The sequence below is a fragment of the Miniopterus natalensis genome, chromosome 2, assembly GCF_054644295.1.
Source record: "Miniopterus natalensis isolate mMinNat1 chromosome 2, mMinNat1.hap1, whole genome shotgun sequence".
In the NCBI taxonomy this organism is placed as follows: Eukaryota; Metazoa; Chordata; class Mammalia; order Chiroptera; family Miniopteridae; genus Miniopterus; species Miniopterus natalensis.
The window spans coordinates 65,449,076-65,476,645 of record NC_142082.1 but is presented as its reverse complement, the minus strand read 5'-3'; positions in this window follow the sequence as shown (position 1 = coordinate 65,476,645).

The following is a 27,570-nucleotide window of genomic DNA, read 5'->3' as shown; positions in this document are numbered from 1 at the left end:
ACAAATTCTTTAAAAACCCGCACTTGCAACAATAGTGGAATACAGAGCAGATTGTACTCCATGGCTCATGATGGTGAGTGGGAGGGTATCTTTAAACTATGCATCCCAGGAAAAGAGCATATAATAAAAGATACTACCTGTAAAAGTGGGAAATATATACAGAAAAAAAAAGTGTTTCTAGGGTTAAAGATGCTATAATTAAAAACAAAAGGCAGACATTTGAAATTCCAGTTTGCATCTTTTGTTAAAAAATGTATTGATTTTTCAAAAGTCATTAAATGAACTCCATGAGAAGGGGTATTATTGTTCTTATTGTGTCTCTATTCATTTGTGCAAAATATCTCCTACTACTTAAGTATGGCAATTTAATTCATGAAAATGTGGGAAGAAAAAGAGATTAATGGAATTATAACAACATTCTACAGACACCCATAGAAATTATAGATGTTTTCTTATATACCTGTTAGGATATTTAAACATAGATGGTTCTTTAGCGTAAGTATTCAGTTGAGAATTGTTTTTCAAAGAGTTATTGTAATTTGAATAGATATTTTTTGTTGTCAAAATGATTGGGGGACACTACTGGCACTTAAGAGAGAAAGGTTTGAGTGAGACAGTCCTGCACAATAAAGAATTTTCCTACATCCAGCACAGTACTCTAATGTCATACAATATTTATTTAGGTTAAAACCCTGTTTATAATGACCTAAAACTGGACTTTACCCATTTTATCCACAAACACAAAAGATGTTTTAAATGTTACACGCACTGAACTCTACAGAAATACAGAAAGGACTGTACATATTTGGCCTGAAACTTTTCAACGTGTTGTTTATGATTTCAGAAAATCGCATCCCCAGTGGCAATGCCACTTGTGGTATCTGAGTCATTAATAATTTGCTTGTATCCGTCTGCATTTGCAGTGGTCAGAAATATGGTGCACAGAACTGACTCTTTTATTATATGTTGTAGTGAGGGCATATTTGTGTACTTTCATGTGGAAGTATGTACTATTTTATTACACATTTATTTCTTTTCCTTTTTCTTTTTCATATTTAGGACATTATATTGAGTTAAAATTATATGTGTAAGTAAATTTTATTTCTCATTACTTTTATCGCTGAGACTTTTTAACTCACTTTTCCTTTGTTATTAAAATGTTGCTGGACCTGATAAGGTTGATGATCGAAGACACAGAGACATATTCTGAAATAAAGTATCAACACATTTTTTTTGTCCACAATTTTTAAAATGGCAAGCTAACAGAGTAGGGCAATTTGAGACATGTTTGATATTGTTTCTTATGCCCTAAGAAGGAGAACAATATAGCAGAGACTCCTTATTTCCACATTTATTTTATATTCAGCTGTAATAAACTGCAGTGATCTTATTACAGGATTGGAACTTTAAAAAGACCAAGGAGTGACATGGGACAGAAAGGACCCCAGGGTCGTAAGATGGCACCATGGACAGCATTGGAACAGTGACTATTCCTCCTTGAAACGGGACTGAAGAAGCACAACAAATACAAGGTCCAGATACAAAATGGATGGATTTGAGGAAATAAAGAAAGAAACAAAAACGACAAAGAAATTTTCCAAAGAAGTAGAAAAGGGTGGAACATATCGAGTTTCTCTTTATAAAAATAGAAAAACAATAATGAAGGGAGAACACATCTTATAATATATTCCTCAGGATTTGCACATTTACTTAAAGCACTATTTTTTTAAATTTATCTTTATGGTTGAAAGTATTACAGATGTCCCGTGTCCCCCCCCCCCCCCCCTTGATCTCTTCCACTATTTTTTTTCTTTGGAAGATAACTGTGGCCTCCTTCAGTTAGCTGCAGTAAAGCAAAGGACAAGGTATACACATCCTCTAACAATATTGAAACCAGAATGCAGCAACTCTGCACGAAATCTAGTCATCTCATTTATTATGATGATTTATTATTCACTCAGTACCAACTCAACGCTCCTTATTACAGAGAAGAAACTTTTTTTTCTATTTCAGATATTTTAAAATATAAATAAAAATAAATAGAAGAAAGAAGTTGTATTGCCTGCTGCTATACCACTTATCGCTTTTCTCTAGACATTTATAATAGAAAAAAACTAGACTTATACCTCTAAAAAATAAATGATTAAAACCAAGGAGTAAGGAAAATAACATAACAAAATGAATAGGAAGAATTTAGAGGATAATACACATAAATTCTAAAGTTCCCAACCCAATTGGAGCAGTTATTCTTTAGAATCCATGACCACAAATTACAAATAAGTGGAGTATTTTCCTCAATCATTCTCCTTTTTTTTTTTTTTTTTTTTTGCATAAATTACTTTCTAGCTCTGTGTGAATACACATTTGTTATCTTCTTCTTAAATGCTTCAAGATCCAAATTAATAATTTTTCTTACTAAGAATCTTTGTTTTCTACTTAAGCTTTGCACATTCAGCCTTCAATTATCTATAAATTATATTACAGACTCCTGCAAAAACATTTACATACTTAGATAAAAAGTCTATTGAATTTAAGATAAAAAGCACCAGAGAATTATTAGGTTTCTATCTTCTTGAAAAAATACATTGTAACAAGATTTTTTAATCCATACGTGGACAATTTCTAAATATTTAAAAAGTAGTACCTCTACTTTATGACAACACCACCAGTAATTTAATAAGAGCTTACTAAGTGATGGGTATAATGCAAAATGCTTTCCAGACACTTTTTTCATTGGGTCCTTGCAACAATGCTGAATGATATTTATTTTTACCATAAAAAATTAGTAAATGGAGGCACAATGAATTAAGAAGTTTGTAATTGTCCCAGGGAGAAAAAATATTAACTAGGACTCAAAGTCACAATTCAAACCATGTTCTCAGTATTTATTCTCTACCTTTTTTCAAGAAATCATTTTTTTTTAATTTACTTTTTAAGGAATTTTTTAAAATACAAAAATAGCGCAAAATATTATCATAACAAAAACATATTTATATTACCAAACTGGAAAACAGTATGGAGAGTCCTCAGAAAACTAAAAGTAAATCTACTATACAACCGAGCAATTCCACTTCTCTGTATTTATCTGAAGAAAATGAAAACACTAGTTCAGAAAGACATATGCACCCGTATGTTCATTGCACCATTATTTATAATAGCCAACATATGGAAGCAACCTAGGCATCCACTGATAGATGAATGGTAAAGAAGATGTGATACACACACACACTCACACACACATACACACACAAAGAATATTATGCAGCAATAAAAAAGAATAAAATCTTTTTTTATGGTTGTGAGAATTAAATGAGTTAATACATGTGAGGTATTTAGAACAATGCCTGTGACCTAGTAAGCACTCAATAAATGTTAACTGTGTTCATGTCATTGTTATTGTTTTTATTATCATCTAGTGAGTCTGGGGCAGGCCTTTGTATATCTACTGTCCTTGCAGATCTCGACTTCCTTTATCCCTCCAGCTCATTGCCCCTATCATTTACTCTGTAAGCTTAGGGACCGAGTAACTCCTACTTCTTGCATTGAAATATCCATGATGTACTTGTATTTACAGATTCTTTATTGTAATGTTTTAATTTATCTTTATTGTTGAAAGTATTACAAATGTCCCATTTTCCCCCATTGATCCCCTCCACCTGAACCCTTTCCCCCAGGCCTTCACCACACTTTTGTCTGTGTCCAAGGGTTATGCATATATGCATATAAGTTCTTAGGTTAATCTCTCCTCACCCCTGCCTTCTCTCTGAGATTTGTCAGTCTGTTCCATGCTCCTATGTTTCTGAATCTATTTTGTACGTCCATTTATAAAGAATAAAATCTTGCCATTTGCTATGATGTAGATGGAGCTGCAGGACACTATACTGAGTAAATCAGACAAAGACAAGTACCATATGGTTTCACTTACATGTGGCAGCTAAAACAACAAAGCAAACAAAAAAAAAACAAATAGAGACTGTAGAAATAGTGACCAAAGAGATGGTTGCAAGAGGAGTGGGGATCAGGGGATGGGTTAAAAAGGTGAAGGGGAATATTGTCAAAAATATTGTGATAAGTTTGCACCATGACAGGTGCCTACTGGAATCAGTAGGACAATCCCATTTTAAGCATAAAAATATTGAATTACTATATTGTACACCTGAAATTAACATAACTAATATACTATTGTATACCAACTATGTCTAAATAAAAAATTGATTAAAAAATTAACCACTATTAACTATTTGTATTTATTTCAGTTTTATTCCAGAGAAATAATATATCAGCAACTAAGTTGATGGTCTCCTTTTAATCATCACCTCACATCTCATCCAGCTCTTCCCAGAGGTAATCACTATTATGCAATACTTCACATTAATTTATTTTACATATGTTACAAATACATCCACTTTTTTTTTCTTCTGAAGTCCTCACTGTGTGTGACTATTCGTTTCATGGCTGCTCTTTATTTTCTTAGCATTTGAAGGGCGTATCTCTTTTAGAAACTAAAGAGCTCTCTCTAGGAATGTGGTCAGAAGTGGTAATATGTCACAGAAGGTACTACTACACTCGCAGCGTCTTTCAGATTAATGGTGATCTTGGTGGAGACAATGGGAAGAAACTATCCATTTGAACAAGGTAAATTACATGTACTTCAATGATATTTTCATTCCAAAACTTTTAGTATATTGTTCATCTTGTTTTTGAAATGCAGGAGTATATAAAATATCAAAGTCATAAAAATCCCATGTTAAAATCCACCATACTAAATAATTGCAACTGTGCAAACCAAGCTGACATAATTTTGTTTATCCTATTTTCTCAAAAATGGCAAAAATGAGACTATATGATTAAAATCTGGTATTAACTCTCCCTGATCTAAAGGAGGCTTCACTAGAACATTCACCTTCAGAAAGAAGAATAAAAGGTCCAAGGAACAGTATTGTTATCTGAAAGCAAATGGCATAGCAGTTCAAACTGAAATTGTTTCTGTTCAATATTTCTCTTACTAAATCACAGCATTCTTTCTCCATGTTTTGGTGCTTTGCTAAATAGAACTACATAAACAATCTTTCCACAGCCACGACTCTTTGTCGACCTTGTTTCTGGATAGCTAAAGAAATGTTTTCTCACAACAGTCTATAAACGATAGTACAGCTACTTGCAGAACTGTTTTGATGTTTCCATTACCCCTTGCAATATTGATGTTTTAAAGGAGGGCTCAGTATTGCTCGGGACTAAAATATTTGCTCTTCTCTAAGGATTGGGTTGCCTCCTGGGAGATTTTAACATAGCCATTTATACAAATGGGAAAGCCCCTGCGTTCAGACAAGTGCAAAGTACATGTCTTGGAAAAGGCATTGGGGATATGGTGCTTACTGACATACAAAAAGATATAAAACACAAAGCAAAAGGATATAAATTCAATTTGAAGAGGTCCCAAATGTAATTATACATGCACAGAGCAATTAAAACACGTGTGCAATAATATAATACTGTAGACCATGCTATGATGAAAACACATTTCTCAATCCACATACTGAAATTTGGAACAACTTTAGGCCTCATTTTTCTTGTAATATAAATGGGGCTAACAAAACTTGTCATCTACATTATAAGGAATATTATGAGGATTCATGAGATCATTAAATGAAGAATCACCAAGTGCTTAATTCCCTCCCTACAAGGAACTCACCATTCCATTCACCTTTGCAGGGCATAGTGCACATTTGGTCCAGAAAGAGTGAATACACCTGTTTAATTCCCTTCCATTCATCTAGAAAATTCTATAATTGTGTGTGGTATGCATTTATGACTCTTTATAACACATTATGAAATCCTTAGAGCAACAGGCAAAATTGCTTTTTAAGTAAATTAAAATATAACAGATTTTTTTCTAGAAATCTTTTTAAACAGCTGTTGTGAAAAGTATCAGAATCGGCCCATATTACTTTGTCTAATCCTATGGATGGTAGAGTGTATTTTTAAAAATTCACAGGTATAAAAGATAATATATGAATATGTAGATCATTAGAAGTATCATGAAAAGGGCCATTATACCTGAACAATTTTTGTATCTTTTTTAAAATCAAAACTATTCAATTACTTTCTTTTTAACTAAACAAGATCTTTAACCGATAACAATTATGAAGGTATTTTTGATGCAGCATTTAATGTGCATCATTTAATGTGTCAAACTCCAAGAGTAAAAATGATTCAGTCCTTTTTGTGATCTTTTAAAATAAATCCTTCGTCTTTGATACATTAAACTACTTGACAATATAAAAGCTCATAGAGATGCTTAGAGATGCTCAGAATGATTATTATGAATGTTTAATGAAGCCTGCTGTGTTGCACACATATTTGTCACTATGCTAGGAACTTTCACATGAAGGCAAATGGCTCCATGGCAATCAAACGAGGTGGGCAGGGTCCCAAGGGATGAACAATGCCAGGGGAGATCTGTGATGCTCACAGCGGATGGGAACACAAGCCTATGGGCCCCTGACACCCATGTTCTTATCACAGTGCCATAGTGCTTCTCCCAGAAAGGCCCAAGTCAATGAACAAAATATTCAATTCTGTCTCAAAAGGAAGAGTTGTTCATAAACCTGAGACAGAGTGGCAACTAATTTTCTCAGGTAAAAGAAAAATTCTTTGTATTTGTTTTTGATAGCAGAAGTCATTTTATCAGAAGAGAGAATAAATTAATTCTGGCAAAAGATTAAAGAACAAAGACAAAATGAAGAATAGAAGGAAAATATGCTGTTTGACATCCTCACAAATAAAATTATTTTATCAGAGTGTACCACAAGTTTGGCATTAATTATGTGATTTTAGAATGTGATGTCCTCTTACCATTTAGCAAGTATTTCACAAAATCAATTCACCTCTGTTGTTAGGAGCTCTGTAGTATATTTGGAACAGACACTAATAGGCGAAAATACAACTCAGATAGAATTGTCTCTTTTATCCCAAGCTTTACTATCTCTGAAATTGATTTAATTTCTACTTCCTAGGCTTAGATATAAAATATTTCATATAAAGATATAAACCTAACCAAATCATTTGAAGCAAATTTGGGAGTATTAATAGTTACTGATATAGGTGAAGCTCTTTTTGAAGCAAACCAGTTTTTCTGATCACTGGCCCAAAATGCAAACAAACTTGCATTTTTCATTTTCAGCTAACTATTTTCAAAGAAATCAAATGGATTCCTAATTTTGTATAACTCTAACTTATGAGATAGCATCCAATAATGGAAAAATGTACTAAATGTTTTCAGACCCCTGGATTCTAGTAAAGCTTTGCCATAGCTGTGAGGCTTTGGTTACAGTTATGACTGCTTTGCTCTTAGAACTCTCCTCTCCAAACACAGGGAAATGGACTGAATAATTTCCAGCTAAAAAAATGCAATTTTTGATATGTACAAAGATGTTCAATTATTATCAAGATAGTAAAGAAATTTGTATTTTACTTTGAGTATTTTAAAATCACTTAGTTGCTAGTGCAGATTTCATTTACCCAAATACTTTTGCTTTGTTCATTCAGTATTTTCACACAGTTGATCAGCAAATAGATTTTATGCTATTATTCAAACAAAATATAAATTTCTGCTGTTTTTGCCTCTATAATAATAGTATGGTATTGTGAAAGGAAGTGTGCTAATACCAAGCTCTTACAGCCATGGAACATAAAACAAACACAGTCCTTTTTTCTACTTAGTGCTTTATATAACTGTACCTGTGATTCATAGTTGCACATATTATGGCATCATGGTATAAGCAGAATAAAAAGAAAATTAAGATTAATATTCAATAAGATAAGACCTCCTAAAAATTATATCAAGAATCTTTCCTTCATTTCTCAACCTCAGTGAAAATCCAGACTCCAACCACAGTCAATCATAGCACTTCCTCAATGACCATGATCTAGTTTATATTACTATAGTATATGATTCTTTGATTAATGTCTGTCTTTCTTATTAGACTAGAGGTAATGGTCTGTTTTGTCTTTTTGTTCTGTCTCCAGTATCTACAGGTCAGTGAAGGGACTGTAGCACTGAATATTTTTAAATTATCTTAAAGTTAAACAGATATGCAGTGAAACCTAATATTATACATTTTATGAATAGAGCTAATTCTATATAAACAATCTGCAAGAGAGGAAGTAGTATATACATGTAAACTGCTCTTTTCTCTCCATTTTATACTAATTTATAAAAGGAAAATCATACTTATTGAACTGAACGGTTCACTCAGTTCTTGTTTCTGGCCATTATTTTGGGATGTTGTCTCCAAACACTCCTCTGATTGAATCAAATTCATGCCCCAGAATTAGGAAGCATTCTGGTATGCTCAGGTATTCTTGTAGTGTAAGAAATAAAATTAGAAAAAAGGTTCAATATATATTCCAGCATATGAGGTTATTGCCCCAAATATATTAATAATATCAACCTTAGCTCTAGTAAGATATAGTCACTTAGTTACATGGATTTACTTTTCTATACCCAGAACAAACAATAAAAAAATAAGTATGCTGACAAAAAATACTCATAACATTTATGGAATTGTGTTTGCCGATTGTACATTAGTCAAGCTATATTTGTTTCTCCATCTCTTACCCCTGGTTCCTTTTGCTAGGGAATGGGAGTGGCGGCTCCGCGTTTACAAAGGCCTTGATGGGGCAGCCCAGAGTTAAAGGGCGCGCTTGCCTCGCACTGCTCCAGCCACTGTCTTGAAGATGACCCCTCGTAGCTGCATCTCTGAACTGCTTTATTGTGGTCAAATGAGGTCATATTTCCAGCTCCATGGGAGGAAATGAAGGCCCAAGGGACCGGAGAACAGATGTTTCCAAAAGATAACATAAAATTGCCCAAGAGATTTAAAAAGAAAGAAATATGTTCTACCAAGGGCTTTATTTTTCTTTAAAAATTACATGATTAATAAACTATTGGTCCCTTTCAATACACTTTCACCAGGGAACTGAGGTATTAGAAACATAGGCAAGGGTAGCACCTCTTTCTTATATGATTAATTTTTACAGTATTTAAAAGTAATGATGTTGTAACTGGTCTTAAGATATTCTGGGAAGGGGCTAAGAGGAGCCAACTATATAAAAATTCCATGCAACCCTGGGGTTCACCTCTTTTCAAAGGGAAGATACTATTTCCCTGATGAAATATGCTTGCCTTATAAACAAATGACGGTTGCCCTGGCCAGGAGGCTCAGCTGGTTGGAGCATAGTCCAGTACACCAGTAGGCTGCAGATTCCATTCCCAGTCAGGGCACATACCTAGATTGTGGGTTCGATCCTGAGTCGGGGCATGTACGGGAGGCAATCCATCGATGTTTTCTCTCTCTCTCTCTCTCTCTCTGCCCCTCCCTTTCCTCTCTCTCTGGAAATTAATAGAAACATATCCTTGTGTGAGGATTAAAAAAAAAAAATCACACTCAAAAAATAAGTGACAGGTTTGCACAATAATCTCCATTCTGCCAATTAGAGCCTTTGTTGAGATCGTCAATGTGTAGCCGATATTGGCCACAGTTGCTCTCATGGAATGAGGTGCACATTGAAAGTTCAAGTCAATGGAAAGTATTCTGTAGGTTCTAAAATATGCTTTACAATGCAATACCAATGAATAGGAATTCCCTCTGGGTTCTTCTTAACAAGTAGCAGTCTTAAAGTTCAGTCTCCTGACTTCCAAAAGTAGTTAAGATTGCCTTTCAAGCCCTGGCCGGGTGGCTCAGTTGGTTGGAGAGTCATCCCATACACCAAAATGTTGCAGGTTCAATTCCCAGTCAGGGCACATACCTAGGTTGCGGGGTTCTATCCCTGGTTGAGGCCCATACAGGAGGCAACCTATCAGTGTTTCTGTCTCAGACTGATTTTTCTCTCTTTCTCTCTCTCCCTCTCTCTCTCTAAAAAAATTAATAAAAACATATCCTTGGGTAAGGATAAAAAAAACACAATGATTACCTTTCAAAATAGCAAATTAGGTATATGTATGTATATACATATGTATGTGTATAAATATATATATTATGTAAATCTCAACATTATAGAAGAGTCAGTTTAAAAGGAGTTAATAAACCTCTAGTGTTATTTTATCTGTGTTAGTACAGACTGTGTTCTCCATGCTTTACAGGCAATCTAGTCTATTTATTACCGCCAGTGAAAATGATAAAAAATTAATTGAAAATTTATATCATAAAAATGTATATTTCATTGTATTTCTTTCACATTGCATCATGAAATATGCTAGTATTAAAAATGTTCCTCATAAGCGAGAGTACTTACACGAAAATTTGTCACATACAATATTTAACAGATGTCTGATTTCAGTGCTCTATTGATAGAGAGAAGCAGCAATGGTCTGGTGTATATTGCATCACACCAGAAGCCAGAAAACCTAGAATCTTAAGTCCTTGTCTCTATCGCTGACTATTAAATAACACCAGATGATTCTTGGATCATCTGTGCCTCATTTTATTCACCTTGAAAATAGAAGGAAAAACATCTTCCTTCTGTGAGTGTTATAAAGGTAACGGTAAAAATGGTTAAACAACTCAGGTTTAAAACTCAAGGTCTGAAAAATCAGAATGGTGGTCAGAAATTTGATTCTCATTTATGGGCATATTTGAAATTAAAGGGCAAGGCACTTTTGAAATGTTGTCAGGACCACGTTAATAGGAATTAACAAATAGGCATGAGAAACCATGGTTTGGCAATTCTCCCTGTATAAGGAAATCACTATTTGTCTTCACAGAGAAGCTGGCAGGTGTGCAAGTAATCTTGTGATGATATAACAATGCACCCAGGTCCTTGGGCTCCTTGCATAGAACCTGGTCTCCTGGAAGCAGACTGCTAAAGCAGGGACTTTTAGATCACTGGTTCAGCAAGGGCTCATTTGTCCCTTACAGTCCAAGCCTCATGTGCTCCTCTGGAAATTGAAATTGTCACATGCTGTTACTAAGAGAATAGTAATAGGAAGACAAAATGGTAAAGAATTTCCAATAGGTGTTTTAGACTACAGAATAAAAATAATGTAACAATTCTAAGAGGGAATCACCTAAAAGTATAATCGACGTTGGGATAAGGGAATACGAAAGACTTGATATGCTTTTTCCTGCATGGGGCCCTTTGAGAATGAACTACTTGCAGTGATTTTTCAAACTTTTCCTCACGTGAGAGGCAGCTGGAAAGCAGCTCATAAATACTCACACACACTCCACACCCTAGACCAACCAAATAAGAATTTCTAAGAATGAAGCTCAGATCTTGGTGTTTTAAAAGGCGTACAGGTGAGCCCCACCGGTGAGGCTCAGCGGTTGAGCATCTACCTATGATCCCGGAAATCAGAGTTCGATTCCCTGTCATGCCCGGGTTGCGGGCTCGATCCCCAGTCGGGGGCGTGCAGGAGGCAGCCAATCAATGACTCTCTCATCATTGATGTTTCTCTCTCTCTCTCCCCCTATCAATTCCTCTCTCTGAAATCAATAAAGACATATTTAAATATAAATAAATAAATAAATAAATAAATAAATAAATAAATAAATAAATAAATAAATAAAAGCAGTATAGGTGATTCTACTGTGCATCCAAGGCAGAAAGGCACTGACGTAGTGCAACAAAGAGCTACTAACAGTAGAAATTTCTTCCCGGCTACTATAAGAAAAAATTGCAAAACATCTCTTCTTTCCATTAAAAGAGCTAAATATGAAAAGTAGCTACTCCTAAAATTTGTAAAGATTAACAGCGACGCCAGTGTTTATTGACCTTTAGTAGACTAGGATTCAAACCAAAGATTCAGCTTTTCACTCATCTGAGTCTATAATACCCTTTGAAATACATGTGAACTCTGGCACTTCCACTCCTGGGGCTGTCTACACATCTAAATATTACTTTTAAAGCCACTGCCATAAAGTCTTCAAAGGAAGCTTTCTTCTCTAATTATTGATTTTTTTTTCTGCCATCAAAAGAATTATTTGTTTTGATTATGGACTTGAGTGGAAACATGAATACTCTGCCCTACATTCATAGACCGTATCCATCATTTATTTAACACAATATAATAGCATCTTATAAATGTCACCATATTTGCTTATACCTGTAAAACACTGATATTGAATGTCACATACAGGCTTTCTTTCTAGATAGATATATTATACTGATTTTCTAATTATCTACTTCAAGCATCACTTTGATCCTTTAGAGGGTTATAAAAAGTAATTTATTAGCTTACTGAAGATTTGTTTTTTTGGATTCTTTTTCTCTGGCTAAAGCAAAGCCTGAAAAGGAGTTATTGCCATATAACTTGCAACAGAGTCTAATCACTGATCAAAGAGTACAAGCTTGAATAAAAGGCTACTTGATGCCTATCTGAAACTATCTGAAACTACTGAAGAATCTTTAAAATGAAGCCATTTATTTCTCCCTATCTAGGGGTTCTAAAAACGGGACTATTAATGAACTTTAGAGGATTAATTGGCCCTCTAAAACAAATGCAAATCTGTATATATGTATGTTTGTTTTTCTGGTTAGAGAGTCTATAGTTATTAATCAAATTATTTAAAAAGGCAGTGACACAAAGTGGTTAATAACTTTTGATATAAATATTACCAATTCTCTCTGGATTTAAGTAGCTACATTGACTTTGCTCCCTATAGAAAGGGTTCACCCGACTCGTGCTTTCCGTTAAATTCCACCATCCTAAGTCACAGAACATCGTCATGAGGAAACATAACATGCAAAAGTATATTTCTCTACACGTTATTAAGTATGTCATGTATTACAGGACAGAAGGCACATGAGAGACATATTTTCTTGACTTTCCTCCTAAGCAACCAGGTTATTTTTATTCTATTTTATTTATCTTATTTGCTTATCACCTTTTGACCCTAAGTTTAACTTTGTGTATTCTGCTTTGTGACATAGGGACTGATAGTCTACAAACTGCATTTCCCAGACTCTTTGGCAAGCCTGGAGGGAGTTTGGAAAGCAACAAGGAGGGAAGGGATTTCTTTCTCGCCTCTGGTTCCTGTCCCTTCCTTCCAGTAGCAGAGGACAGGTCCAGTTCCAGCTGCCACTTATTTCACCATTTCCATTGCCACCTGTCTTGTTCTGGTCACAGGTACTGCCAGCCCTGGCTGGAGGAAGCACCCACTGTGTGGCCCTTCCCTGTCAGACATGCCTGCACCAGCAGCACAGCAGTGTCGACTGCTCTCTTGCCTTTTGTTCCCCAACCCTTTTAGGTTGTAGCTGGTTCCTGCACTTTCTAATGTCTTTTTGCTGTTTCAGCCTTCCAAAATCTGTGTGACCAATTTTATGTATTAAATCCTCTGTTATAAAAATACCTAAATGGCTTCAATTTTCCCCACCCAATGTGAATCACGTAACTTATATTTCCATCTTCAAGGGGATTTATTGATTACCAAAAACAACACAGAGCATTTGTTTGAGGGAAAATGCAGTGATGCTGTGCAAAGGTCAAAAGCTTAGGGTAGGTCAAAGGTGACCGATGCTACATGGCAGATGAGGAAGGCTAAGTTACATGCAACACCCTATCTGACTTTCCAGGGAAGAGTTTCATAAGAACCTTAAAGTTGAAATCATGTGACAAAGGGTACACAAAATAAACAAGAGTGACACATGTGAGGACCAACTATATAATTTTGGGGCCCAGTACAAAATGAAACTGTTGGATTTTTTGTTCAAAAATATTAAAAATTTCAAGATGACAGCAGCAGACATTAAACCAAGTGTGGGATGCTTATTAATGTAGTGTCTTGTGTGACAACGCAGGTAATGTACCCTTTAAGCACCAGATATGCATATGAAACATAAAAAAAAAAGCCTGGATGAAAAAGGACTGAAAATGCTAGAGATGGATAGCCAAGCCAAGGGATGGAAAAACTTCAGTACCTTTGATACTATATGATTTATTTGTGTAGTAATGGGGACATATGCCAAATTCAGTCCACCACCTGTTTTTAAAAATAAAGTTTTATTGGAACACAATTAAGCTCATTTGTTTACTAATTTGTTCATGGCTGCCTTTGTACCACTACAGCAGGGGTGAGTAGTTGTGACAGACTGACAGGTCTGCAAAGCCTAAAATATTCACTTTCTGGTCCTTTACAGAGAAGTTTGTGAACTCCTGGGGTAGTACAATGGACTAGATGTGAGGACAAGTTGAAAATTTCTTACATGCATTTTTCAACTTTTATATCCTTTATATTACCAAGTAACTAGAATGATTAGCTTTTCCATTCATTTTTATACCAAAATATAAAAAAAATGTATTCCAAGTTGGCCACCAAATTTCAGATTAGAAAATCTTAATCATTAGTTGGTCCCATCTACCAATCTTTGGAATGGATCAAAAGTTCTAATAAGCAGTCATGCACTGTGTTCCCAGAAGTACACATATTTTAATTGAATTTATTGGATAGACATTGGTTAATAAAACCATACAAGTTTCAAGTATATAGTTCAACAAACACCATCTGCATACTACATCATGTGTCCATCACCCAAAGTAAAGTCTCTTTCTGTCCATAATCATTCCCCGTTTGCTCCACCTTTCCCCCGACCTCCTTTCCCTCTGGCTATCACCACACTGTTTTCTATACGTTGATATTTTTTGTTTAATCCCTTCATCTTTTATTCACCCAGCCTTCAACCCTCTCCCTTCTGACAACCATCAGGCTGTTCTATGTATCTATGCTTCCATTTCTATTTTGTTTGTTAAATTATTTTGTTCATTAGATTCTACATATAAGTGAGATAAGATAGTATTTGTCTTTATCTGATTGTCTTATTTCACTTAAACATAATATTCTCCAGGTCCATCCTTGCTGTGACAAAAGGTAAGATTTCCTTAGGTTTTTTTTTATAGCTGAGGAGTATTCCATGGCGTAAATGTAACACAAGTTTTTCGTCCACTTATCTGCCAATGGGCACTTGGGCTGTTGCTAGATCTTGGCTATTGTAAACAACACAGCAATGAACATAGGGGTGTTTACATTTTTTTGAATTAGTATTTTGGATTTCTTCAGAGATATTCCCAAAAGTGAAAATGCTGGGTCAAAAATCAGTTCTAGTTTTAATTTTCTTAGAAAATACCATCCTGCTTTCCACAGTGGCTGTTCCAGTCTGCATTCTCACCAACAGTGCACGAGGGTTCCCTTTTCCCCACACCCTCGCCGGCACTTGCAATTTGTTGATTTATTGATGATAGCCATTCTGACAGGCAGGTGTTTATTTGCATTTCTCTGATAATTAATGACTTCGAGTATCTTTTCATATGTCTCTTGGCCATCTGTATGTGCTAGAAGTGTCTATTCAGAGCCTTTGTCCATTTGTAAATTGGATTGTTTGTTTTTCTTGGTGTTGGATTGTATAAGTTCTTTATATATTTTGGATATTAATCCCATATCAAATGTATCATTGGCAAACATGTTTTCCCATTTAGTGGGTTGCCTTTTAATTTTGTTGATGGTTTCCTTTGCTGTGCAAAGCTTTTTAGTTTGATGTTCCATTTGTTTACTTTTTTCTTTGTTTCTCTGAGGAGATATATAGGCAAAAATATATATGCAAGGATGTCTGAGAGTTTACTGCCTATGTTTTCCTCTAGGATTTTATGGCTTTGCAACTTACATTTAAGTCTTTAATTCATTTTGAATTTATTCTTATGTATGGTATAAGTTGGTGGTCTAGTTTCATTTTTTTGCATGTACCTGTCCAGTTTTCCCAACACCATTTTTTGAAGAGACTGTCTTTATCCCATTGTATGTTCTTGCCTCCTTTGTCAAATATTAATTGAACATAAAGGCATGGGTTTATTTCTGGGCTCTCTATTCCATTCCATTGATCTGTATGCCTGTTTTTATGCCAACACCATGCTGTTTTGATTACTATGGTCTTGTAGTATAGTTTGATATCAGGTAGTGTGATGCCTCCAATTTTGTTCTTTCTCAAGATTGCTGAGGTCATTTGAGATTTTTATGCTCCCATATAAAGTTTTGAAGCATTTGTCTTATATCCATGAGATATGCCATTGGTATTTTAATAGGAGTTGCGTTGAATCTATAAATTGCTTTGGGTAGTATACATATTTTAATGATGTTAATTCTTCATACCCATGAGCACAGTATATACTTCCACTTATTTGTATCTTCCTTAATTACTTTCTTCAGCATGGTACAATTTTCTGAGTACATGTTTTTTACCTACTTTGTTAACTTTATTCCTGGGTACCTTATTTTTTGTTGTTGTTACAATAGTAAATGGGATATTTTTCTTAGTTTCCCTTTCTGATAGTTCATTATTGGTATGTAAAAATGACACCAATTTCTGAATATTAATTTTGTATCCTGCTACTTTACTGAATTTATCAGTTCTAGTAGTTTTTTAAGATGAATAAAATCTAAGACAATCTTCAACAGTTCACAGTATCTGAATGATTTGTGAATTAACAAAGTCACTACTCCCCTTACTTACTTTTTAGATGCCATGCTACTAAGCATGCTTGTGTACCTGTTTTGTCAATGCCGTATTAGGTGGGCTATCAATAGTGAACATTTGTACTTAGTTTTTGGAAATTTCACCTAAAATAACTAGGTAATTATATAAAAACTTACCCATAAAACAAAGTCAATCTTATTACCAGCACCATGCTCAGAAATTACCAACTTTCATTTTAATGACCTCCAGATGCATTACAGAATAGTAACTCCTCATTTCAGGAAAATAGAAGTAGAATAACTATGCACTGGGGAGTTACCTAAGGAAATATTCAATTCTTCAAAAACATCATTTCAGATGGTGCCGTAGGTAACAGCTGCACCCACCAACTCCCGCAACCACATCAAAATTACAACTAAAATACAGAACAACCGTCACTCAGAACCTCCTGAAATCTGACTGAACAGAAGCCCTGCAACCAGGGACCTGAAGAAGCACCAAGAGCGGGAGGAGGGGCAGAGACGCGGGCAGATCTGGGCTGGATCCTGGAGACGCGGCTGTGGGCCCACACCCGGTGCCTCGGCTTAAAGCCAGGAGGGAATCTCAGTGGTGGAGGTTTCCCAGAGGAGGGAGGGGTCCCAGCCCCACAGCAGGCCCCCAGCCCAGGGCTCCAGGCCGGGAAGAGACGTCGCCACAACTCCAGGCTATGAAACCAGCGGGGACTGTCTCTGGGGGTTGCAGAGGCTGCGGGAGCCCCAGCAGCTCCTCCTAAAGGGCCCGTGCACGGACTCACCCGGACGCTCCCTCTGAGCCCAGCGCCGGGCAGCAGCCTGAAAGGACCTGGGACACTCGGGGAGGAACTAACCTGCCTGAAATCAGGGGGGAGCTGTAGGGGTGGCTGTCTCCCAGGCAGAAGAGCTGGCAGAGGTCCTTGCTCCTTTTGTGAGTCCTTCCCCCCGGCCAGCAGACAGACATCATATTTGACTCGCCAGCACCTGACTCACACCTTTGGCCCCACCCCGTGATTCCCGGAGGCCCCGCCCCTCCCCACCTGCAGCTCATCCAGGCCATTTCTAGGGGCTTTTCTGTGCAAGTGGCCTCTCAAGCCTCATGCTTAGGACTTTCCTAAAATCTCTCAAACAAGCAGCAGTGGGCCCCATACAGCTTGATAAGTGGCCCCAGGCCTGGCACTAGTGGCAGCTGCACTGGCTCATAGCCTGGCCTCTCCGAGACACCTCCAAGCCCAGCACAAGTAGCAGCCAACTGCGGTTTGCTGTGTAGCTCATGCTGGGTGGCCCTGGGCAAGGCACTGGCACAGGCTGACTTTGCACCTCCCGGGAGGCACCTGGTGGTCAGACTCTACCACGCTGGATTACAACCCTACCACATCCACAAGTGACACTCAAGGGGCACACTTGGGGAACCAAAGCTCCACTGAAGTAAATCCTGCTCCATAGGGGTGTCTCCAGCACAGCAGCTCTCTGGCTGTAGTTGCAGCTGGTTCTCACAGCTGATTGGCCGGGGGGTCAATTCCTCCCAGTGACACCAACAACAACCAAGGCTCAACTACAACAGGACAGTGCACACAGCCCACTCAGGGGAGCACCTGAAGGCCCAGCTCAGGTGACTGGGGAGGCTGAGCCACTGGACCCTCCAGGACACCTACTACACAAAACCACTCTACAAATTCCAGGAGACATAGAAGCTCTACCTAATACATAGAAACAAACACCTGGAAGCAGCAAAAATGTGGAGGCAAAGAAACATGTCACAAAGGAAAGAACAGAAGAAACCTCTAGAAGAGGAACTAAATGAAATAGATCCAAGCAAGCTAACAGATACAGAGTTCAGAATTTTGTTTATAAGGATGTTTAAGCAAACTGTTAGGGAAATAACTGAGAAAATCAATAACATAATAAAGTACCAATTTGAAATGAAGTCTACACAAACTGAAATGAAGAATAATTTACATGGAATCAACAGCAGAGTAGAGGATGCTGAGAATCAAATCAGCAATTTGGAACATGAGGAAACAAAAAACACTCAACCAGAAGAGCAAAAAGAAAAAAGAATCCAGAACTATGAAGCTAGTATAAGGAGCCTCTGGGACAAGTTCAAGAGGCCCAACATTCGTATTATTGGGGTGCCAGAAGGGGAAGGGGAGGAAAGAGACCAAGAAATTGAAAACCTATTTGAAAAAATAATGACAGAAAACTTCCCCTACCTGGGGAAAGAAATAGACTTACAAGTCCAGGCAGCACAGAGGGTCCCAAACAAGAGGAACCCAAAGAGGCTCACAGCAAGACACATCATCATTAAAATGCCAAAGGTTAAAGACAAAGAGGGAATCTTAAAAGCAGCAAGAGAAAAGCAATTAGTTACCTACAAAGGAGCACCCATACTACTGTCAGCTGATTTCTCAACAGAAATTTTGCAAGCCAGAAGGAAGTGGCAAGAAATATTCAAAGTGATGAAAAACATGGAATTACAACCAAGATTGCTCTACCCAGCAAAGTTATCATTTAGAATTGAAGGTCAAATAAAGAGCTTCACAGATAAGAAAAAGCTAAAGGAGTTCATCACCACTAGACCAGCACTACAGGAAAAGTTGAAGGGTCTTCTTTAAGAAGAAGAAAATGAACAAAATAATCTGATAAATTAAATAGATCCAGAGACAGTAACGCATGCAACAGACGATCATATTTCAGAGGAAAGAGGGGAGGGGGGTGGAGGATGGGAAGAGATTAACCAAAGAAGTTATATGTATAACCCATGGACACAGTTAATAATGGGGTGAAGGCCTGGAAAGGGGGTGGGAGGGAAGTGGAGGGGATCAATTGGGGGGGGGATGGTATACCTGTAATACTGTCAACAATAAAGGTAAATTTAAAAAATATATATATGTATATATATGTGTATATATATATACATATATAATCATTTCATTTCAAGCACAAGCAGCCAGAGATGAGTTGTAAGTTTAGAGAGAAACATATAAAGCTCACCTAATTTTTTGTTTGTTTGTTTGTTTATTTGTTTGAATCAGAAATAAACAACAGATGGAGAAAATAAAATTGAATTCCTTGTATATAACAAACAAGCTTAAAAACTGTGTTCAGCTCCCATGTGGTGTCCTATTTGGTCTGAAGCACTAAGTGTGACAAATGTTACTGATGACTCATATCCCTTTACTGCATGTAGCCACAAAGTACAGTGTTTTGTGATAAACTCTTTTTTTTTGTTTTATTTTACATTTCTACTCATGCAATTTAAACAAATTTTAAGGTTATTTCAAATCATAAAAATAAAGTTAGCCTTGTGTCTTTATCACCTGTATTCTGTTATTTTGTGATGTTCTTCAAAGAGAATCCATTGTACTAACTGCAATAGGGTGAAGGGTGCCTCCTACAAGGCCTGAGAAATCTGCAGTTTATGAAAGTCCAAAACTCTTCCTACACCAAAAAACAAAACCATAAAAGACAAAGAGGATTTTTCAGTTCTATGTCTTTCATCATCTCAATGGTTGTTACATCTTGAATTGAGGTTTTCATCAATTTTTTCTCAGAACCATGTCATAGCACTTCTTCACTGCTTTCACGTGTGATTTCCCACCCAAGCTTTGGACTAACCTACACTTTGATGCAGAACTTTTTATCAAAGAATAACATGCATACAGAAAAGCATGCAAATCAAAGTCTTCTGCTCAATGAATTTCACAATTAGAACTCCTTTGTTTAATCAGCATCAAATAAAGATGCAGAATATTCTAGCATGACAGAACCCCCTGGTGCTTTCTTTTAGTCAGAGGCTCCCAAGAGGTCCTTATATTATGGATTTTAATCACAGAGACAACTTTGGCATATTGTTGTAATTCATATAAATGAGACCATATAGTTTGTACAGCCATTGTGTGCCTAGATTTTTTTTTTCTAGAGAGTTATCATTATGTTATGAATCAGCATACTTATTCTCTTTTAAAAATTCCTTCACTATATTATATCCTATTTTAGTTCAATTTATTGTCTTCAATTTCAATTAACTCTTTGATATCTACTTTGTGTGATTCACTGCTCTTGACACTATACAAGTGAACAATTCTGTTAAAATCTGTCTTTTCTTAAGGAGTTGAATATGTAATTACAGAAAGCAAACAAAACTAACTTGAATGTCATATAGAGTTATAGAAGCCATAAATAGAAGTACAAGAAACATACTGCAAGAATGCAAAATTAAGATGTATTTATTTTGCCTGAGGCTGCCAGAGAAGATTTTATCTAAGAGGTCACCTCATGGTTGAGAAGGATTTAGATAGCTAATGAAAGAGTACAGGGCACTGCTGGCTGAGATCATGGCATGAACAAATGTCCTATAACACAAAACTGGAAATAATCATCAAGATTGCCTGTGATAAGATGCACTAGCTGATTCCGTTGGAAGGTACCTTGAGTGCCTCTTTCCCCATTCTAGGAATTACTCAGTTCCTCTTCCCATTTCTTCACTCCTTTTGGAAAATTTAACCTGCGCTTTGGTTTCATTGTTTGCCATTGCTAACCTTATTTATTGGCTCTTTGAAATTTTCCCTATTCTTCTGCCTTCAGCATTGGCATTATTCAAACATTTGATCAAATTTTAAAAACAAAACAAAACAAAACAAAACAAATCTCTCTAATTGTGAAATGGACATCAATATTTTTCTAGACAATTTGGACTTCCCAGTCTTGACATTCTCTCTTTGGTCAATATTGAATTAACTGAACAGGATGCACATTTACAAATTTACATGTATACAATATATGTAAATTATTAACAATTATTTATATGAATTACGTTATATATATTTAACAGCTTTATGTAGGTGTAATTGAAATACAAAGAATTGTGCATGTTTAAAGTGTATGATTTGATGATTTTTGTCATATGCAAATACCTCTGATACTATCACCATGAGAAAATGGAGAATTTGTATTCAATGGGTATAAACCTTCAGTTATACTAGATGCTAGATAAATAAGTTTGAGAGATCTACTTATATCACACTGTCTATTGTCAATAACATGGTGTTGTGCACTAAAAAAATTATTTAAAAGGTAGATCTCATGTTAAGTGTTCTCACCACACATAAAAAAACACTATTATAAATTTTATACAACAGAATTTTATATCTATTTACATATTTGTTTTTGCATGTTTTAGAATATTGCTGGAAGCCGTTCCATCCTTGCTGCTTGACACAGTCCTTCCAGGAGGAGACATCCGCAAAGCCAGTGCTCAATGGGACTTGGCGTGTGGCATATACCTCTTTCTATGCTTGTTCCTCTTCTAATGCTCTATGTCCTTACTCGAGCCACTGCACCAGGACAGGGCATTGCCCTACCTGGAAACGTTTCCCTAGCAAAGGGAGTCGGATGGGACTGGAAAAGACAATGATTCAGTAAAGGCCCCAAGGAGTATGGGAAAATCATGTGCTGCTCATGAGGAACTCAGACTGTCAGCAGAAAGTTTAGGACTTGTCAGGCCCATTACCGCAGGAAGCTCCCCACCGGGAAAAGGCCTGGGTCCGGGCCCTGCTGACTCGGAGGCGCAGGGCCATCCACAGGGAGCCCACCAGTGAGTTCCCACTAAGGAATGTGGTACTGGGGGATGTTTATATTAATGGAAAACTCTGGGAATCCCCACAAGGAAAGAGCAGTCTAGGAAAGAGATTATTTCCATCTACACCTGAACCCTTATCATACACAGAATAATCATACACAGAATATTACACTGAGGATGGACTGCTGCAGGGAGTGCAAGCGGGGAGACTGAGGCAGGTGCCAGACAGGCGGTCAGTCACCACAGCTAAAAACAATCATGCACAAGCTACAGACCCTCACTTAGGACTCGCATCACCTTCACATAGAAAAGCTGGCTGAGTTATTCTCCTTTTAGCTCTGTGGCAGAGCAATCAAATAGTAACTTCAGAATATAAATAACAAACTAGAGATTAACCTGTAGAATAGCCTATAGAAATATAAACAATAGGTAAGACCAAAATTAACATACTTAAACAGATGTAAATTCTTTAGCAAAGGTCAGATAAGAAGGTATATTCATTAACTGTGAAAGGCCAAAACAGAAACCGGAACAAAGCATATCATATTGTTTAACCAGCAATAAAATCAAATAGTATAAATACAGTTGTAAGAAGGCAAAAAAAAAAAAAAAAAAAGAGAGAAGCTGATTGTCCTGATGCTGTCTTCGTGTCCTTCATTCTTCGCAGAGGCCGTCCACACCTTTGGGGACCCCTGGACCGCTGAGGCTGGACCCTGGCAGAATATATGTCATTAGATGCTCAATACATGTTTGGAAAATGTTAATGCTAAGATTGTAATAAAATGCCTGAATTGTTAGCTGACATATTCTTTCATATGTGTTACAGTAGTCCACATCTATACCTTATTACTTTAATTATTACTTATATGGCTTAAAAGTCCATTATTACTAAAAATAAGTTATTTTAAAAAATCATACATAATCTTGCATTATGGTAGCAGTTGCTTCCTGCTAAGCATGTAATTATTAGCAGTCAGTTCATGCCTTGGGTCCCACAGTCAGTTTGATGACAAAACTACTCAAAGTAAATGAAAGTTTCATATGGCTGCAGTAGTTGCTTCAGTACTAACATTAGTATTAACACTTTTAAAATTGCTCTCTTGGCATGTCTTAGAAACATTTCTTCTATGTATGTCTAGTGCATGATTTGCCTTCTTCACGTTCCCATAAGGGAGGGCCTGAGCCATATCCATATCATCCATTCTCATAACACGATCAGTTCAGTGCAGCTAAGCAGCAAGGTGACGAGTTTTGATGCATGTGAAAGGATAAGGGAGAGTGATGGGAAAATAGTCAAAATGAAATCAGATGGAAATTTGAATGAAAAAATGGGTTAGAATAATTCTCTTTGGGTATTAAAAAAACCTGTTATAAGAACCATCAAATATGAAATTTATTTTCTTTTGCAGAGATAAAGTTATTCTATGACTAAAATTAATTAAAATGTGAGTTGCAATAATATTAGTGAAATATTTTAAAATCTGACTATGGTTTTGAATATTTTGTATGAATGAATTACTTGGACAAGTATTTGATCAAGTTAAAATATTAGCATCTTTAAATATTTAAAATGATGCTATTAAGAAAAGATACAGTATAAAATAAGATGCGGTCTCTGACCTTCATCAGATTATATTCTATCAAAGTAGACAAAACCAAGATAAGCTTCCTTTCATATCTCTTTTCTTATGGATTTATGAAATAATGCACAATAGAGTGAACAGAGTGAAACCATTGGTTGAAATGACAATCATATTACACATTTCATTTGTTTCCTTATAATTTTCCTGGAATACTTATATTTCTTAGGAAAATCAAAATTTTTGTCAATGCCCTTGCAAACGTGACTAAGAAGTAAAAATTCAGAATCAACTTGAGTGAGTTATTCTCATAATCATACCAAGCTATTGCTTGTATAGGACCACCACCAGTTTGGTTGAGAAAATTTTGGATAATTAAAACAATCAATCTAATCCAATCAATTTTATCTAAGTAGACTATTTGGGGGCTTCTTTATTGCCATAAGATTTTTATTAATTGGAAGATGGCCTAGAGTCTTATATTCAAAAAGTTGATAGACATATATTTTTGTTTTTTTCTCAGTTTTTTTGCTTGTGTATTATGACTGCATTTTTATATATAGTTTCATTTAAAAGGTTTTGTATCTGTCTGTTCCCCATTAGTGAGGAAATTAGCACATTATAGTGCTAATCCATTTATGAATCACCTAAATAACAAAGATATTATGATTTCTACCTCAGCTATTTTCTATCCTTATTTCACAGGAGAAGCCCTAAGTCCTCTTCAGTGAAAACAAATCCTGGGTCTGAGATGCATTCAGAAAATGCTTTTATAGGAAGTTTGAAACATTTGCATTTTTGAAATGTGAAAGACAATCTAATGAATTTACTATTTCTATAGAAATGTAGAATTTCAGGTTTATATAGTAAAGCTTGGGATCATTTCAGAAGATATACTGTATTGACCAAAAAAATTACATTACATTTACCTAGCTGTGTTTTTGTTTAACACTTGTATCTGAAACATGTCTAAATAAATGAATGATGCTGTCAGAATCCCTAGAGGGATTATGTTTATGATCTGGTCTTGACTGATAACAGTAGTAATGAATAAGGGGCTGTGGGAAAGTCTTAAGTAAAAAACCTTCTGAAGCTTTTGAACTTATTGAAAATATTTATCTTCTTCGTATCACGCCAAGATATGAAAAAAACAAAAGAGAGATCTAAGTCAAAATTTAATAATGACTATTTAAAACAGGCTTAGTTCTCTCCAATATTAAAAAAGTTCAAGAGAGATGAAGAGACACCTCAAAAAAATATGAATAAACATGGGATATTCTCAAAGATAGACCACATGTTAGGACACAAAACAAATCTCTACAAGTTCAAGAAGATTGAAATCATATCAAGCACCTTCTCTGATATTTACACCATAGAATACTATGCAGCTGTAAAATTAAAGATCCCTTACCCTTTGAGACAGTATGTATGGACCTGGAAAGTATTATACTAAGCAAAGTAAGCCAGTCAGAGAAAGACAAGTATCACATGATCTTACTCATATGTGGAATCTAATGAATAAATTAAACTGATGAATAAAATAGATCCAGAGACATAGAAGCATGTAACAGACTGACAAATCTCAGAGGGAAAGCAGCAGGGGGGGGGGGTGGATATTAACCTAAGAACTTATATGCATATATGTATAACTCATGGACACAGATGATACTGTGGTGAAAGCCTGGGGGGGGGGGGGCAGTGCAGGAAAGAGGGGCTCAGTGGAGGGAAATAGGGGGGGTTTATAATACTTTCAAAAATAAAGATAAATTAAAACATAAAAAGAAGATGCATAAGTAATATATAAAAATTTAATGAAAAAACAGAAAATATATTTACATGAATCTTTTATTCATTTTCTTCTTTAAGACTTTTTTCCTGGTTAGTCAGAAGCCATTTATTTTCAGAATTATTACAGTTAAATAGAAAGAGAAAAAAAATCAATGTTGTCCATTATTTTTTGTTTTATGAAAAATGAATCTAAGGGTTCCAAGGTACATAGATACTCATTTCTAACAGAGGAGTCATCTGTGTTGGGAGAGAGGAAAGTGAGCATAAATTTAGAGAAGATCTGATAATAGGAGACTGAAGAAGTTAAGCTGGGGGTAGCTGTGTGGAGAGAAGTAGGATCAATTAGATGACTACTGGGCACTCTCTGTAGCCAGGGCCCTAAAGACATAAAGCTGGGCCTAATTACTAGCTCATGATTGCCAGTAAAGGAACAACTGAAGATGCTATGGTGTAAAGTCAAGATCATCATTTATCTCATGTCATCCTTCAATTTTAGCTTGCAATTCACCCATGGAGAATTCATTGCGGAGGTCCATGTCATATTTTAAAACTACCATTTTGCTCAGTTAGATCCCCCTCTTGTGAAAAATTCCCATGACATTCCTAAGCTTTCCCTTACAAAAATAGATAAGTGTTTTGATATCACAATGGGAACTGGTGTTAGGAAGGGAATTAATCCAGTATTTGGAGAGACTGAAGAATAATAACTTCACTTAAAAAATTAGAAATGTTCAAGCCAATGACAATTGAAGTAAATGCAGGTAAAAAGGATATATATTTATAGAAATTGGAAAACGTTTGTTAGCTGAAAGTCATTGTTTCCAAAGGCAAAATAAAAGTCATTCTACTAGGCAACTGCTATGACTATGAATTAATTCAAACTCTTTGGAGGCCATTTGATAATTTGTATCAAGAATCATAAAAATGGCTTTACCTTTAATCAAGACATCATTTCTAGAAACATCGTGTGGAACTAAGTAGGAATTGGGGATATAGTGTATTTGCATTAAAATATTATCAAGATATCACTGTCGTATTTTATGATTCTATACAATTCAAAACTTCCTAAATATCAATAATAAGATATTCTTTAATAAATACTTTTATATCCATAGGAGAGAAAACATTTGCAGGAAAATTTTATTATATTCATAGGGTATTTAAGTGAATTTTGTTTCATATAAATAAATAAAAGAATGAAGTCTATACAATTCTAAGTAGAATAAAGTAGGATCACAACTTTACATGAAATAAGAAAATACACAAATGCAGGAACACAGACACACACAAGTATAGACACACACACAAACATACACACATTGTCCTGGGTATGCTGAATTGTGTAATAAAACAGAGTTTTTCTTTTCTAATGTGGGAAATGTTCTAAGATATTGTGAGTACAATAATGCCAATTTTCTTGTTGCTGGCCGAGGTTCCAGAAAATTCTGCAATTTTATACAGGTCAACTGTGATGCAGCTCCACAAAGCCTGCTCAGAACTTTCATGACAGAGCTTCATATATATATTCCTATTTCTCCAGGGCTTGATCCAACAATTGTGCCCCTTGGTATTTCAATTTTATGCCTTTTTAGCTCAGATTAAGAAATAGAGTCTGTCTTAGAATACACCTCCAGTCAAGGTAATGGCAAACACAGCAGGATCTCCCCTTAGGAAAATATCATAACATCTAAGAATACAATTAAAAGAACAGAATCTGTTGACTACTTTTAAATTGATCCAGTGAAGTTACCATCCAAGTTTGTGTTCCCAAACATAAGTTTTCAGACACCCAAGTACACTTTTACTTCCATTATGCTGCCTACATTTGAATATTCAAATTATATACTCAAAAAACATTTTTACCCCAATGCTTACTTTATTGAGAAAAAAAAATCATTAGAAAGTGATTACTGTAGCATAAATTAGAGAAGTTTTAATTTAGATATGATAAATTCACTATAAAATTTTCAGAACTAATTGTTTGTTGAGTATAGAACTTAGACATGTCAGGCAAATGTAAGGATTTTACCTCCACTTCAAACAAAAATGCCAACCTCTTCTGACTAGTAGGCTAAATCAATTAAAGAAAAAAAATCAATTTAATGGAAATGTATAATGGAGAGAGCATGCTGATCAAACAATAATA